Below are 10,494 nucleotides of genomic sequence, written 5' to 3'. Positions count from 1 at the left end.
GGGTGGTTGGCGGGGGGGGGGGTATGATGAGAACTTGTTGTAGCCCGGACCAGACCGGACTGAACCGGACCTGCTACAGCTCCCTTGCCATTCCCAGGCTGAACGGACACCACTTTGATTTTTGATTTTTGACCAGTTTGATCCCAAAAAAAATGTGTTTATTAAAGAATTGACAAAAAAAACGTCTTTCAATTAAAGTCTTTCAAAAAATCGAGGGGAAAATTCAAAGTACTGTTCCTTGTGGTCCTGGAAGCTCCTAACTCTGACAACACAAAGTAGAGTGTGGATCATGTCAAGGACCCACACACGCTGCTGGAACATGGCTCTCGTTCATCCACCATGCACTCCCTCAGGTTGCTTGTTCAGTAGCCAGTCTCCTGAGGGACTGAAAAGGATGCACAATAAGCAGTACAACTTTTTGATAGTTAAACATTAAGACTTTTAAGATTTTGAAACTCTTGCCAGACCTAATCTAAAGTGAGAAGTATCAGTTCCTTATATGTTATTTTAAAAGGATGTCAGAATCTCACATCCTGTAGGGTAGAACTTTCTTCTCAAAAGGAAACAGGCACAATATAAGGTGATAGAGAGAATACCTGTTTAATTAAACAGGTTAAATAATATATAGCACTTGGTAATTTCATAAATTGTTTTGATCTGGGTCACATTTACTTAATTTACTAAAACCAAATAATATAGAGTATTTTTATAAAGAAAATATTACAACCATATCTTCTTTAACACATAAACACAGAATCTCTGCCAATCAAACTAATCATACATTGATAAAATACATGCTGTTTTGTAAAAGGTTTGATTTACTGTTGACCAATACTTAGTAAAGGCTTCATGGTGTTTAGTTGTGATTAAGTGTTATACCCAGTACTTTGGCCTACAGCCTGTATCAGTGGAGACAGCTGCCAGACACCCTGATGACATCAATGTATAATTCATACGTTTTTGTGTCTTCTCAAACAGTTGCATAGCTACGGAAAATATTGACCTTCCAGAACCGAGCTTGTCTTTCTAATTGGTTGGTGATATCTTAGTCGTAGTTAAACATGTGAGGAAAGTAAGAATAAATTACATTTTAATTGGGAACACTGTGTTCTAATGTATCTAATTTATCCCTCTAACTTTGCTACTGTTTGCTTTTTATAGACGGGGAAGAAAAGAGAGGGTGGGGATGTGACAATAACTTCTACATTGACAAGGCCCGACTGTCTGCTTCACAGGACTGGAGGCTACTAGGGGCTGCAGGCCACTCTGGGGCTGGAGGCTACTAGGGGCTGCAGGCCACTCTGGGGCTGGAGGCCACTAGGGGCTGGAGGCCACTAGGGGGCTGGAGGCCTATCTGGGGCTGGAGGCCCCTAGGGGCTGGAGGCCACAAGGGGGCTGGAGGCCACTATGGGACTGGAGGCCACAAGGGGGCTGGAGGCCACTAGGGGCTGGAGGCCACAAGGGGGCTGGAGGCCACTAGGGGCTGGAGGCCTCTCTGGGGCTGGAGGCCACTATGGGCTGGAGGCCACTATGGGGCTGGAGGCCACTAGGGGGCTGGAGGCCACTAGGGGCTGGAGGCCACTAGGGGGCTGGAGGCCACTAGGGGCTGGAGGCCTCTCTGGGGCTGGAGGCCACTATGGGCTGGAGGCCACTAGGGGGCTGGAGGCCACTAGGGGGCTGGAGGCCACTAGGGGCTGGAGGCCACTAGGGGGCTGGAGGCCACTAGGGGCTGGAGGCCACTAGGGGCTGGAGGCCTCTCTGGGGCTGGAGGCCACTAGGGGCTGGAGGCCACTAGGGGACTGGAGAGTCTCACCCCAAAAGTCACTTCTGACGTGATACACAGGATCTTGTGTTAACTGTTGTTATTCCAGTCAGTACTCACTTTGTGCAGTATCTGCCTTGAGAGAGGGTATTTAAGAGTTGGAGTCTTTGTTTTTGGTAACCCTATCAGATGACCCAACTTCCCTGCCTGGACCCCTGCATGTAGCAGTGGAACCCAAGGTGACATCGACTAACGTCAGATCCACATATTCCAGAGAGCCAGACCAACAAGCCTTTCCTTGTGGCCCAAGGCAGCTGTATCTTTGCCCGTCATCGTGGTAAACATTTCAGAATCATTCCCTGCAGTTTATGTTTATGGATACATTATGTATGACCATTTAGAACCAAGGAATTAAGTTATCACAAATGTATGGTAATTCATGCATTTATTCATGTTCATTTGTGACTTAATTCCTGTTCATTGATGTTCACTTATTTAAAAAATGTTACCTCCACGGGTAAAATGCTGCTGCTTTTAGACCAGACTTTAGGAGTGACTCCCAACTCCCGAACGGAAATGAAACTACCAGTCTCAAAAAACAGCCTATTTCATCTACCCAACGACACATCTATCTACCCAACCAATAAGAGTTTGCTCTAAGTAGGTCAAACTACGTGAATATTGATTACCGTCCGTGAGGTGCATTTGATTTATTTTAATGTCCTCATTTAGGAATGCACAGAACTGATCAGAGCTTCAAAAAGCCAATTAAGTGTGCACTTTTATGTTAATGATGACTGCAAACATTGTTATTCAAAAAGTATCACAGAAAATTGGTTTGCGTCCCCGGAGTGCATCTCCAGTTAATCTCTGTGTCATTCATTTATTAAAAACATGCCTCCAACTGGACTCAGATACACAGCCAACATAGCAGTACTGTTTTATTTGTGTGTGTGTGTATATGTATGTGTGTGTGTGTGTTTGTGTGTGATGGGTGGGGTGGGTAATAACTATTCTACACCTTCTTTTGAGTTCTCAAACATTTCTCTTTTTCTCCCTCCTTTCTAAATCGTTCTCTCTTTCTCCCCCACCCCTCCTCCACTCTTTCTCACTGGTTGGACAGGTGTAGATAATTAAAAACATCATTCCTCCCACGCTCTCTCTCATACCCACACACAATCTACACACACCAAGCCTCTCACAACCCTTTGAAGGCATGCACACAACTATCCAGGAAGATACAATTAAATGGTTAGAATCCTTGATTTCCACACACTTTTAGTCACACTCCTCATCCTCACAAACTGTTGATATACTGTACACCCTAAGAAAACAACACCATCTGTGGCTAGCGTCTTTATCCATCCCTCTTCCAAGTCAAACAGATGGAACAACAGAACATGAGATTCAGTACTCCCAGAGAAATGCGAGTGACACACGTTTACTCTGTGAAAACGTTTTTACTTTTGAGTGCTGAGGGAGACAGGCTTGTCTGGTAGCATCCGGAGGCTCTCTCTCTATATATATATATATCTCTCTCTATCTCTCTCTCTCTATCTATCTCTCTCTCGTCATTCTCCTTCCCTGGTGTGAAGTTGAACCCATATTGACTCTGGCAAGATGCCAGTAATGGGTAGAGCACAGCTGGGCAGACAGGGTTTTCTTAGTTCCACCAGATCAGCTGGTTCACGAGCAGATTTCAGTACAATTATAAACATCAAGGAACTCTTCTCCCCAGCACACTAACCACCCGCACAGTACAGGCCACCGCATTCTCACAGTCCGGCAATTAAGGAACAAGTTGGAGACACAAGTCCAACGCCGGTCTTTCCTGGCACACCTGGCTCGTTAGCAAACAAGGATTAGGCCTGATTACTGTCTTATTAGTGCCTGCATCGGAGCCCCGCCCTCCACAGGTGCTGACTCCAAACAGACTCATTAGTCCCCATGGCCCAGCAGGGCGTGAGGATAGATCAAACACACCCTAATTGACAGAAACTTAACTTGATGAAAGCTGATAACTGGAGGGGTTGGCTGTTATATATCACAAGACTGGAAAAGTTGCAGAGTATCTAATATAGACTTCCAGTCAAAGACAATAATGTACAATAATTGGGGAGTATCGATCGATCAGTATGTTTGAAGGCCTACGGGAGACATAGAATGGGAGAGACTCAGAGAGGGAGAGAAGGAGAGAGAGAATTGGAGGTGGTGGGAGGACGAGATAGATTAAGAAAGTGGGAGGGAGGGAAGAAAGGGAGGACAGAGAGAGAGAGAGAGAGAGAGAGAGAGAGAGAGAGAGAGAGAGAGAGAGAGAGAGAGAGAGAGAGAGAGAGAGATGGGGGGATGGATGTGAAGAGAAGAGAGACAGGGCAGTACCGCAGACAGCAGTACAGTACTCTATTTGGGTTTTATGGTCCATCATAAAGGCATAATGGTTCTCAGCAGGCCCGGCTGTTTGGACTGTCTGGTGTCTGGCGAGAGTTAACCCTATTCATGTCTCTGTCTACAGCCACACAAACATAGACACACACACATACACACGCATACACACACACACATCCTGCCAGGAACCTGACCTCGTCCCGGACTCTATAAATGTCTAATTATAATGGTTGTCCCTTAGTTACCGGACAGTAAGAAAAGGGCAAAGTCTACTTCCTGGCAAATGTCTTAAATTTCCAGCAACTAAACAAAACATTATGCTTCTTTCCATCTCTACCTCACTTTTTACATCACCTTGGATGTAATTCATAAAGTTGAGAAATTATATATCTGTATATAATTCACACAATACTCTAACAAGCACACAACCACACTCAAACAATGGTGAAAGACCAAATAATTGATCTTTGTTGGTGCACGTTTTATGTGTATTTACCTCCCCTCACATCCGTCTGTGTTGTGTATGTTGCAACATTACAGTTCTCTATATAGGTGGATCAAGACAACCTTTGACCCCCTGGCCTCCTTCAAAAGTCATGGCTATTCCGCTCATTCCACCAGCCCTGACCTTGACACACCTGCACACACACACACAGATGCATACATACAAACACAGAGGCCCAGAAGAGAACACACAGACGCGTGTGGCTGGTGGGCGATCTTAATTAAAGCATGAGATCCTCCACAAATCAGCTGGACAACCTTGAGATGAGGCAGGGACTTCTGCAAGTGCAGGCTGCCCCAGAGTGATTCTACTGTCGGGGTGAAGGCCGGGCAGCCTCTACTCCTCCTCCTAGTCCGATCCCCCTCCCCCCACAGCATTATCCTGTTCTGATCCCTCAACCCTGCCTCCATCTCTCATCCATAGCCTCACTTGACCTCCTGATTGAAATGGGAGTTGGAGAAAGAGATGGACAGACAGAGAGAGAGAGAAAAAAAAAGAAAGAGAGAAAAAAAGAAACAGAAAATTGGTATTGAGAAATATGAGGTGGGGGTGTTGCAGGGAGTGAGGGCATAGAAAAAAGATATAACAAATAAATGAGAGGGAGTATGAGCAGGGGAAGGGGAGAGAGGGAGAGAGAGAGAGAGAGAGAGAGAGAGAGAGAGAGAGAGAGAGAGAGAGAGAGGTGGGGGGTGGATGGGGGGAGAAGAGAGACAGGGCAGTACTGCAGACAGTGTAAAGAGTTGGAAGGTGTAAAACCTGAGGCGCGTTTCTTTGAAGCAGTGAGTTTGGACCATGGTGTTCTCCCGCAACAGACAACTTTTCTCTCTCCGAAACTCATCTAAGTGGTGTAGGGCCGCAGTGAACAACATGAGAGTTGTACAAGACTACTGAGACCAGGCCCAGAACCCCAGCCTTGCCTGGCCCAATCAGAACCAGCTCCAAACACCTCCACAAAAGGACAAGTCTCTTCCTTTCCCCTTCCCATCCTCCCTTTGCACTTTTCTACCCAATCAATTTCCATCTCCATATCACCCCCTCTCAATATCACTCTGCACCGAGCCTGGTGTATTGACATTGATTTTGAAAAGAGATCGGAGATGAAATTGGAATTGAACGACATTTTTGGCTCAGAGGACAAAGGATGGGGGTGCAGGGTGGGGCGTGAGAGAGGAGGGAGTGGAATGGGGAGGGAAATCAATGGAGATGTAGGGAAAGTGCCCCACTTATGAGATTAATTAACAAATCAACTGATTGACGATAGGTTTGGGAAGGAGAAAGGAATAGGAGAGGAGGCTAGACAAGAGAGAGAGACGAAGACCGAAGGAAGTTCGGCTACCCTGTTTCAGGGTATTTTTTGTTATGTGTGTGATGACCGTCCTCCTGTCTCAAGGGCGTGGGAAATGTAGGTGAAAAAAAAGAAAGAGAGAGAGAAAGGAGGGGAAGGAATAGCTTAGTGGTTAAACTGCAGATCAAGAGGTCAAAGGTTCCAATCCTCCTGTTCTCTATGTCCCTTTGGATAAACGCTTCTGCTAAATGCATCATTTTTTATGAGAGCGATAGGGGGGGGAGATAAAGGTGTGTTTGAAGGAGGTCAGTTCAGGTGATAGCAGAATGTCCTCTGGGGTCGATGTAGCTGGTGCGGTGTGTGTGGGATTGTGGCTTGTGCTGTGTGTGTAAATTCATGGTGAATGCTGTGTATGTGTGTGTGTGTGTGTTGAGGGGGAGGGGGGGGATTGATTTCTGCCAGATTTATACCTTAATCTTCTCTTAAGCTGACCTCCATGTCGACTTCTCCTCCCTAAAAAACAAGTTGGAGGCCACCACACACACAAACACACACACACACACCTAGACAGGCAAACCCGGGCACGTGTACAACCCACATGAATGTTAGGGGAAAAAGCGAGTGATGGCAAAATGGATAAGACAAAAAAGAGGGGAGGGAAGGAGGAAAAGCAGGTAGGAGGGAGGGATGACAGCTGCAACGGGGGAAGAAAATAACGAGATAGACAAAGAAAAAGAGAGACAGAGGGAGATAGGGAGATGGACAGAGGGAGATAGGGAGATGGACAGAGGGAGATAGAGAAGAGATAAAGGGTGAAGTGAGTAAGGGAGAGAGAGAGAGGAGAGAGGGAACAGAAAGGGGGGAAGGAGGATGGACTGATGAAGACATGAAAGAGACAGGCAGCAGATTGGTATTCCTCTCACGTTGCCGCACTGTTTGACTTTAGGAGAGGAAGCAGATGTAGATTCCCACGCACTGTAGCTCAGGGTGGAGAACTATATGGAACCAGGCCGCTATTACGCTACATTAACTAGCTCATGTCCAGGGACACACACACACACACACACTTGGATAACAGGCGCTTCACCATGGGTGGCTAACGCAGCAAGACATCATTACAGCAGGTATACCTGCAGGTATACCTGCTGTAATGATAAAGATAACCGCATAAAGATAACCAATAGAGCAGAGATACAGCATCCTAGAAATGCAACATCCTAAAGATGTAACATCCTAGAAATACATTGTAGAGACACCGCACTCATACAAGTCCTAGAGGTACAATATCCTAGAGGTACACCTGATATGAAATGGACTGTAAAGTTTTTTGAATCTTGTTTCCAGCTATGCAAGCAGGAAGACCATGCTGTCCACCAGCCAGCTACCTGGCTGATGCTGCTACAGCCTGAACCCACCTCAACACCAGCTTGCTGACTCACCAACATCTGCTCTCTCTTCAGGAGGGATGGGATGCTGGAGGGAGGGAGGGAGGGAGGGAGGGAGGGAGGGAGGGAGGGAGGGAGGGAGGGAGGGAGGGAGGGAGGGAGGGAGGGAGGGAGGGAGGGAGGGAGGGAGGGAGGGAGGGAGGGAGGGAGGGAGGGAGGGAGGGAGGGAGGGAGGGAGGGAGGGAGGGAGGGAGGGAGGGAGGGAGGGAGGGAGGGAGGGAGGGAGGGAGGGAGGGAGGGAGGGAGGGACAGTGGCAAATAAGTCAAATATTAAGGAACATGACACATTGCCTTACCTCCATCCACATCCCTCTTTCCCTCTGCCCTTCTCCATCTCCCACTTTCTCGCTCTCTCTTTCTTTCTCTCTGATTCTCACTCTCTCACCACCCTCCTCCTCCCCCCCACTTGTCCCTCATTCCTCCACTTTAAAAAAGTTAGCTGTGTCTGTTTGTGTAGCCTGGATCCCCTACACAAACACAGCCATATGGCTGGACGACATAGTGATACCCACACCCAGGGGGCCCCAGCTTACAGGCCCCTCTACTGGCAACCTGGTGTGATGCTCTACTTCTCCATCCATAATACACAAACAAACACTTTACTCATACTGCAGTAAGTGTGGAGAAAGACCGAGCGAGAGCGAGAGCGAGAGCGAGAGAGAGAGAGAGAGAGAGAGAGAGAGAGAGAGAGAGAGAGAGAGAGAGAGAGAGAGAGAGAAACAAATTGCAATAATGGAGGGAGAAAGAGAGCTACAAAGAGAGAGAAACATTACAGTAAGAAAAGGAGAGAGATACACAGAGAGAAAAAGTAAGGGAGGGAAAGAGAGAGGAGACAGAGAGAAGCATTGCAGTAAGAGAGATAGTAAGAGATAGAGAGAGGAAAAAGAAGAGGAAGAGAGAGAGAAAGATTGCAGTAAGGGTTTGAGAGAGGGGGAGAGATAGAGAGGGTGAACTCTCTGTCCCAGCTTACAGATATTGAAGGACACACAGCTCAGCTCTCCCAGAAGTGCCTTAATGTTGATGTTCAGTGGAACTGTCAGCCACAAACACTCCCTCTGCAGCAGATAACAAACATAAGCACACATGCACATATACACACACACACACACATGCAAGCACATATCCAAGCACACACACACAAATAGCAGGTGAATGCACACACACACACACACACACACACACATTAATACACATACAAGCACACGGACACGTGTGTGCGCACATTCACGCGTACACACACTCAAACCCATTCAACCACACAGATGAGCGCATACACTCTCATGCACATAAACACACACAGAAGAGAGAGAGTTGATTTCAAAAGACTGTGTGGGTCTTTCTTACCACTCTGGACAACAACTGTAAACACGGTCAACTGCTGTGTGTGATGTGTACGTGTGTGTGCTTGTGTCTGTCTGTTTGTGTGGGTGTGTGTGTGTGTGTATGTGTGGGGGATGGGGGAAGGGGGTTGAGGGAACCAAACCGTTTTCATGCTCAGCAGAAGAGCACATTACTCCCACAGTGATTGGGAAGAAGAGGACATTAATGAGAGAAAACAAGCCCTCCACGGTTCCCTCCATTCCCTTGCCCTCCCTCGCTCCCCTCTCTTTCCCGCTCTTCCCTCCTTTTCCTTGAAACCAAGGCAAAGACACACTGCTCACCCCTCACCCCCTCCCCAACATCTACCTTCCAGAACCAATTTACCGTCTCTGCATGCCCGTCCGTAAACACACATACTCACACACACACAGTCCTGCTGTATCCCCAAGCTCACACATCATCTGGGAACAACTGTTTATTCCCATTAACAGGATCTCTCTCTCTCTCTCTCTCTCTCTCTCTCTCTCTCTCTCTCTCTCTCTCTCTCTCTCTCTCTCTCTCTCTCTCTCTCTCTCTCTCTCTCTCTCTCTCTCTCTCTCTCTCTCTCTCTCTCTCTCTCTCTCTCTCTCTCTCTCTCTCTCTCTCTCTCTCTCTCTCTCTCTCTCTCTCTCTCTCTCTCTCTCTCTCTCTCACACACACACACACACACACACACACACACACACACACTAAGACAGACATATGCAAAGACATGCATGGAAACACACATAACCGTTGCACACTTCCCCTTAATGCCACCACCCCCCAATGACACAGACACACGCAGACAAACACATCTGTATTCAGGAACATGCATGCCACATATTGCAGCTTCTGATAGAGACCATCACAGAAGATAGGTAACATCTCCCAGCCTCTGTAATAACACAGCACACACACAGGGCACATACATGGGAGAAATAGAGAAATAGAGAAAGAGAGAGAGAGAGAGAGAGAGAGAGAGATCGGGAAAAAGAGAGGGAAAGAGAGAGAGAGATTAAGGTACGAAGTGAGGAGAAGAGAGGACACTCCTGACTTCCAGTCTGTCTCAGACGTATTCCTAGACTAGACAGCTGGACAGACTGCTTATGCAGCAATACCCTTCCATGTCTCCAAGTCTCCTCCTCTCCTCCCTGCATCCCTCCCCCTCTCTCTATCCCTCCCTGGCCTGTCTCCTCCTCTCCTCCCTGCATCCCTCCCCTCCCCCTCCCCCTCTCTCTATCCCTCCCTGGCCTGTCTCCTCCTCTCCTCCCTGCATCCCTCCCCTCCCCCTCCCTCTCTCTATCCCTCCCTGGCCTGTCTCCTCCTCTCCTCCCTGCATCCCTCCCCTCCCCCTCCCTCTCTCTATCCCTCCCTGGCCTGTCTCCTCCTCTCCTCCCTGCATCCCTCCCCTCCCCCTCCCCCTCTCTCTATCCCTCCCTGGCCTGTCTCCTCCTCTCCTCCCTGCATCCCTCCCCTCCCCCTCCCTCTCTCTATCCCTCCCTGGCCTGTCTCCTCCTCTCCTCCCTGCATCCCTCCCCTCCCCCTCCCTCTCTCTATCCCTCCCTGGCCTGTCTCCTCCTCTCCTCCCTGCATCCCTCCCCTCCCCCTCCCTCTCTCTATCCCTCCCTGGCCTGTCTCCTCCTCTCCTCCCTGCATCCCTCCCCTCCCCCTCCCTCTCTCTATCCCTCCCTGGCCTGTCTCCTCCTCTCCTCCCTGCATCCCTCCCCTCCCCCTCCCTCTCTCTATCCCTCCCTGGCCTGTCTCCTCCTCT

The sequence above is a fragment of the Hypomesus nipponensis genome, chromosome 4, assembly GCF_054491055.1.
Source record: "Hypomesus nipponensis isolate SF chromosome 4, ASM5449105v1, whole genome shotgun sequence".
Lineage (NCBI taxonomy): Eukaryota > Metazoa > Chordata > Actinopteri > Osmeriformes > Osmeridae > Hypomesus > Hypomesus nipponensis.
The sequence above is the reverse complement of the archived record's forward strand: the minus strand, read 5'-3'. Positions refer to the sequence as shown.